Source organism: Mastomys coucha, unplaced genomic scaffold (genome assembly GCF_008632895.1).
Source record: "Mastomys coucha isolate ucsf_1 unplaced genomic scaffold, UCSF_Mcou_1 pScaffold23, whole genome shotgun sequence".
NCBI classification, from domain to species: domain Eukaryota; kingdom Metazoa; phylum Chordata; class Mammalia; order Rodentia; family Muridae; genus Mastomys; species Mastomys coucha.
The window spans coordinates 2,988,783-2,995,513 of NW_022196906.1; positions in this window are offsets into that span (position 1 = coordinate 2,988,783).

A 6,731-nucleotide genomic window follows, 5' to 3' on the forward strand; every position below is an offset into this window, starting at 1 on the left:
CCTTCCAGTCTGTCTGGGTTAGTGTTCTGAGCAGACCTTGGGCACAAACTCTGCAGCCAGTCCCACAAATCACAGGGAAAGCCACACTCCCAGGTGATTTAACAAGCCTAGGATCCCAGGAAGAGTAAGAAAATAAACAACACAAACCAAACCAAGGTTACTTGGCATCATCAGAACCCAATTCTCCCACCATAGCAAGTCCTGGACAAACCATCACACCAGAAAAGCAAGATTCAGATATAAAATCACTTCTCATGATGATGATACAGGACCTTAAGAAAGACATAAATAGCACCCTCAAAGAAGTACAAGAGAACACAGGTAAACAGCTAGAAGCCCTTAAAGAGGAAACATAAAAATCCCTTAAAGAGCTACAGGAAAACACAATCAAACAGGTGAAGGAAATGAGCAAAATCATCCAGAATCTAAAAATTGAAATAGAAACAATAAAGAAATCAGAAAGAGAGACAACCCTGGCCATACAAAACCTAGGAAAGAAATCAGGAGTCATAGATGCAAGCATCACCAACAGAATGCAAGAGATAGAAGAGAGAATCTCAGGGGCAGAAGACACCTTAGAAAACATTGACACAACAGTCAAAGAAAATGCAAAAAGCATCTGGTGGCAGAGATAAGGCACTATTTGGACTTTGGCTGTCACCCTGGGGTCCATGACTGGGACATGTGGATAGAAGCATTCTTAGAAGGATGTACAGGTATTTCTGCTCAAATAAAACATTCACTCTTACAAGGAGGAGGAAGACTCAGACTCAAGAAGTAAATGAAACTTTAAGGCTGAGAAAAGAAAATACAACCCAGGAATCATCAAGCTTCACAAGACTTCTTCCCAAGGTTATATAAGCAGTAAACATTTTCAGGGGAGAGAGTCCCCTGTAACTAGTCCCCGGTTGGGCAGGGAGCTCCAATGACAGCTTTTGTGAACTGTCACACATGCTGGGATGGCTTTTCAGTGATGCAGCTGCTTTTGAGGCTATTCGGGCTCCTGAAGTAACCGTTGCTCTAGCTCCTACTAACCCCAATAAATAAACTCTCCAGAGTTAAGAGATTTTAGTGGAGTTGTTTATTTGGTCTGTTATGAATGCTCTGTCTGGGATCAATACATGTTTGTTTGTCTCAGGGGAAAAGTCATATAACAGGGATTCTAGCATGGTCACTCCATTGTCCCAAACAAACCATCTTGAGACCCAAGTGGAAGAATGGAGGTCATTGATTTAACAAATATATACTTTTCTTACAAGAGAATTTATAGTTCCATCCCCATGTCAACTTACCTTGACTAATTAACACATGACAATTGGCCACTATTCATTATTACATTATGACTGTTTTATATGGAAAACATCCATATAAAAATAATCATGCTTTAATAAGAACTCAGGAAGAGATTTGGAAAGTTGGGTGGTCCTTAGTAACAGTGTTCTTTTCTCAGTGAATCTTGATATATTACTTGACCTACAGCAGACTCATTTTTAGACATCCATTTTAAAGTTTACTAAATTATACAGTAAATATAATTAGAAACTTATTTTCTTCGGCTTTCGTGAAAAACAGAAACATAAACATCACACAATGGCTTATCATAGAGTCAGTTATGAAATCCCCTGTAGTTACTGGTAATTTAGAGTTTCCTTCTAAGATACATAGTAGTATTGAAGATAAATTGCCACAGTCTTTTCCTGAAGAATCTTTGAATATGTTGTTTTTTTTTCTTTGAATTTGTTGTTTTTAAGGAGAACAAAGAAGTAATAGTTAATGTTGCTAAGTAGCTTCTTTATGGTAGATATAGTCCTAAGTGATATTAAATATCTTCATACCAAGAATATCATAATGTGCTTTTAAATAGTCTCCAGTTAGAATAATTCTGAGAAGATGAATTTGTCGAACCATCTCATTAAGTTTTTAAAGTTGGGGTCAGAATGAAATATTTTTTACTATGAGTAATGGGTAGTGGTGAAATACATAGACTTGACAATAACTGCCTTGGTAGTGTTCTGGATTCTACTGTTAGTCCTTCTGTATATATATGTGTGTGTATTTGTGTGTGTGTGTATATGTATATATATTTGTGTTCACTTCTATCAGCCTCATTTTATAGCACCATGAAAATGAAACAACAACAGAAATTATACACAGACACAGCCCAGTGTGCAAAGTCTCAAAAGTTATGTCCAGCACGGAATACCTCCATGCAGGTTACTGGTCAGGTAGACACTATTAAAAAATAGCCTATTGGTACTATCCTTGATTATCTACCTATTGAGGACCCTATTGCAGAAGACATACTTTGTCTCCTTGTGCTGTCCACATACTTTGGCTGCAGCACAAGGAGAAATCGATCTCCAACTGGCAAGGAAACATCCTCCCTACTGGTTAGCTTTCATGATGCCTAAAGAGGCTATGAAGATTTCTAGGAGAGAAAAGACATCAGTGGTCTTACCCAGCATTGGATTATGCATCTGGCCATACTGTCATGCCAGACATTATGTGTCCAATAATGTAATAGGGGCATGATAATTTAGGGGTTAACTAACAACTTTCTGATTGTATCTGAGGCCACTAACAATTAATTACAGGAGAGAATGTCATGCCTAGCACTGTAACCTTGATCAAACCCTCTGAGATTAGCTGGGGAAGTCATAGGCCCAGAGTGGAACTTGATATTGTTATTTTGCTATTTGTTCATGCTGTCAAATTGCTCTCTAAGTATTTATGTTTATAGCCACAGGCCTCAGCCAGAGAAGCTTCATTTTGCAGTGGGCAACAGTGAGTGGAGAGAGGCACAACTGACTAAAGTGCTGAGTGCTCAGACCTAGATGGATGGCTGAGTCACCTCCCCTGTACCAAGGCTCAGGAAAAAATGAGAAAAAGGCAGATCGAAAGTAAAGCCAGAATGCAGGGACAAGTGCTGTGAAATGTTGTGTTCTGGATACTCGCAAGTTAACAGTAGCTGTGGTTACCATCTGTGATGGTTGTATATGCTTGGCCAAGGGAGCAGCACTATTAGAAGGTGTGGCCTTGTTGGAGTAGGTGTGTCACCTTGATGATAATAGAATGAACTTTTGAACATGTAAGCAAGTCCCAATGAAATTTTGCCCTAGCAAGAGTTGCCTTGGTCATGTTGTCTGTTCACAGCAGTAAAATACTAAGAAAAAAGTTGGTACCAGAAGTGGGTTATTGCTGTGATAGGCCTGACCATGTTTTTGTTTGGGAAAAAAAATGTAGATTTGGGGACTTTGGATTTCAACAGCCATGGAATGTTTTAAGTGGGCCTTAAGGAGCTATCCTAGTAGGAATATGGAAGACTTTGTTGTTGAGAGTAATTTGAACTGTGCAGACCTGGCCCAAGAGGTTTCTGAGGAGAGGAATTTCAGTATGTGGTGTAGAGACTGCTTTTTAAAAAAAATTTATTAGATATTTTCTTTATTTACATGTCATATGATATCTCCTTTCCCAGTTTCTCCTCCAAAAAACAAACAAACAAACAAACAAACAAACAAACCAAAAACCAAAAACCAACAAGAACAAATCCCTATTCTCTCCCCCTCCCCCTGCTCGCCACCCCACCCTCTCCTGTTTACTGACCCTGGCATTCCCCTACACTGGGGCATAGAACCTTCACAGGGCCAAGGGCCTCTCCTCCCATTGATGACCAACTTGCCATCCTCTACTATACATATGCTGTTGGAGCAATTAGTCTCACCATGTATATACTCTTTGGTTGGTGGTTTAGTCCTTGGGAGCTCTGAGGGTACTACTTAGTTCATATTGTTGTTCATCCTAAGGGGCTGCAAAACCCTCAGCTCCTTGGGTCCTTTCGTAGAGACTGTTTTTGTGGCTGCATTTTGCCCTTGTCTGAAGAGTCTACCTGAGGCTAAGGTAAAGAGATTTGTATTAATTGCATCAACAAAGGAAGTCTCAGAAACACACAGCACAGATTTTGTTCTCTGGTTAAGTCTCATGAGGAGCACTTTGAACAAGTGTAGCAAGCTTATAAAGGAAGAATATAAAAAGGCACCAGGAAGTGAAATGGAGCTGAATCCTGTGTTCGCAGATATTAAATTGAATCAAGGGAGTGGTGACTTTGGGATAAGATCCCACTTAGCTAAATTTAGGTCCAGGCGTGGTAGTTCAAGCCCTTAATTCCAGGAGGCAAAGATAAGCAGTTCTCTGAGTTCAAGGCCACTTTAGAATGGTAGGTTCTAGGTGAAGAAAATCTTAATTCCAGGCATGGTGGTACACACCTTTAATCCCAACCTTCAGGAGACAGAGCCATGCAGATCTCTGAGTTCCTGGTCAATCTACTGAGCAAGTTCCAGGACAGCCAAGCTTAGGCAGTGAAGGAATTGGAAAACAGAAAGTGATGATGTAAAAGAACGGGAGGGGGGTATGTTCCAGCCTCATCAAGCAGCAGAACTTGGCAGTTTTGGCCATTTGGCTCTGGCTTTAGAGTCAAGAATAGAAGGGACTACTGGGACAATTGATGCTTTTTGGCTGGAGCTACAAAATTAGTGGTGATTAAGAAGAGACCAACATCACTTCTGGGAAGTGTTTTCTGAGAGCACAAAGATAGCCAGGGTTGTCCTCGTGCTGCAGCTGTACTTGGTAATGTGTAAGAGTCACCCAGGTGGTACTGGTTTTGAAGGTATGAAGGGGTCATGAAGAACAGCTGAGGTTTAGCACTGTGAGAGGCCATGGAAGGTCATTGGTGAGAGTGAAGCCTCAGTTTCAGTTGATGGCCCAGGACTGAAGGGGTCATGCAAAGGAGTTGAGGCTTGGCACCATAAAGAGAGCCTATGAGAGGCTATTGGTGAAGCCTAGTTGCAGCAAAAGACCTTTGGAGGTGCCAGTCCCATGGGATGCTCACCAAGAACAGCAGTGGCAACAGAGTGGATTAACCTGAGCTTAGAGTGCTACAGAGCTGGAGAAGTATCTCAAGCCCTAGGCAGGAGCCCAAAAGATCATGTGTGGATCCCAGACATTGAAACAAGAAGCTGGAACATTGAAGTTGCCATGGAGATCCCAAGATTTTTTTCAAGCCGTTACAGCTTTGGACTGTTTGCTAAGGAAAGCTGCTAACAGGAGAAGAACCAGCCCAGAAAAAGAAGTTTGTTTCGGTCAAAATGATGAAAAAGGAGTTGGAGATCTGAAGACTGCTTTGACCTCAGCCATGGAAATACAGAGTTTGGAGTTTGCGCAGCTGGTTTCCTGTCTTGCTTTGGGGATTACAGTTAAGTGATTGGATGAATCTCAGAAGAGACTTTGAACTTTGGACTTTTAACCTTGTTAAGACGGCTATAGACTATGTAGGCTTTGGAAGTTGGACTAAATGTATTTTGCATTATGCTTTGTTTAGGTATGGCCCCCCACAGACTCTTATATTATCCCTATCAGGGCCAGGGAGTGGAATGTGATGGTTTGTATATGCTTGATCCAGGAAGTGACACTATTGGAAGGTGTGACCTTGTTGGAGTAGGTGTGTTACTGTGGGTGTATAGACTTTAAGACCCTCACCTTAGCTGCCTGGAAGTCAGTCTCCCACTAGCATCCTTCAGATGAAGATCTAGAATTCTCAGTTCTGCCTGTACCATGCATTCCTGGATGCTGCTATGTTCCCATCTTGATGATAATGGACTGAACATCTGAAAACGTAAGCCAGCTCCAATTAAAAGTTGTCCTTAAAAGAGTTTCCTTGATCATGGTGTCTGTTCACAGCAGTCAAACCTCAACCAAGACACTATCTACATAAGTCAGTCAACATCCTCACATAGATGGGGATACTCTACAGTAACCCCTTACTATGGAGCTATTGGTGAAAGACCCCTGTGGGAGACCCCCACTCAAATCTTGGGAGGACGTACACCCAAGGAATCACGAGAGACCACATCTTGATGTAATTACAAGAGGTATATTTTAATTTTCAGGGCGCTCTGGTTCGGCACCACAGTTATCTCACGCAGGAGATAGTGGAGCCGACCACGAGGCTTGAAAGTTAGGGGTTTATATAGGGAAAAGGTCTGAGGGAACAAAGGGATCAGTGTGGTCATACATGATTGGCTAGTTCAAATATTAACTATTACATGCAGAACAGAGTGGAAAATTCCTAAGGTTGGTGTTAATCTGAGTCAACAAAGCATCTGACCTTAAACCATATCTGAGAGGACCAGATGGTCCATTACTTAGTGTCTGCCAGGCATGTCTTTGCAGGCCTAGGCCTTGGACATGTCCTCATTTGCCTGGATGTTTTCCTCTATGTTTATAGTTTTATGTCTTCTTGACCTGCCAGCTCTTATGATATCTAGCAACTTGTTTGCTCTTTCCCAGGCCTATGTGGGCCAGCTTGTGATGGATTCTTAGGCCCATAACTTTTCTTCCTAGTCAGCACAGGTCTAAAGCTTTAATTTTTCCTTATATTGGCAGTTGCTATCTGCTAAGGTAGGAAAACCATTCATCATTCTTTTTAAGGCTGTGCCCACGAGTAGGCTTTGTGTGACTGATGAACAAATGGGAAGTGCTAGTGTTCGTGGGTTATAAAAAAAAATCCATTAAGTTGAGAGAAGTATATATTTTGGGAAACATGGGTAAAGGAGAGGAGAAATGGGCATTGGATATATTAGTATTTAATTGTATATGTTCATGAAATTTTCAAGAATAAAGAAAAAATATTTAAAAATGTATAACCTAAACAACTTGAATAAGTCTGGTGAGTAGAA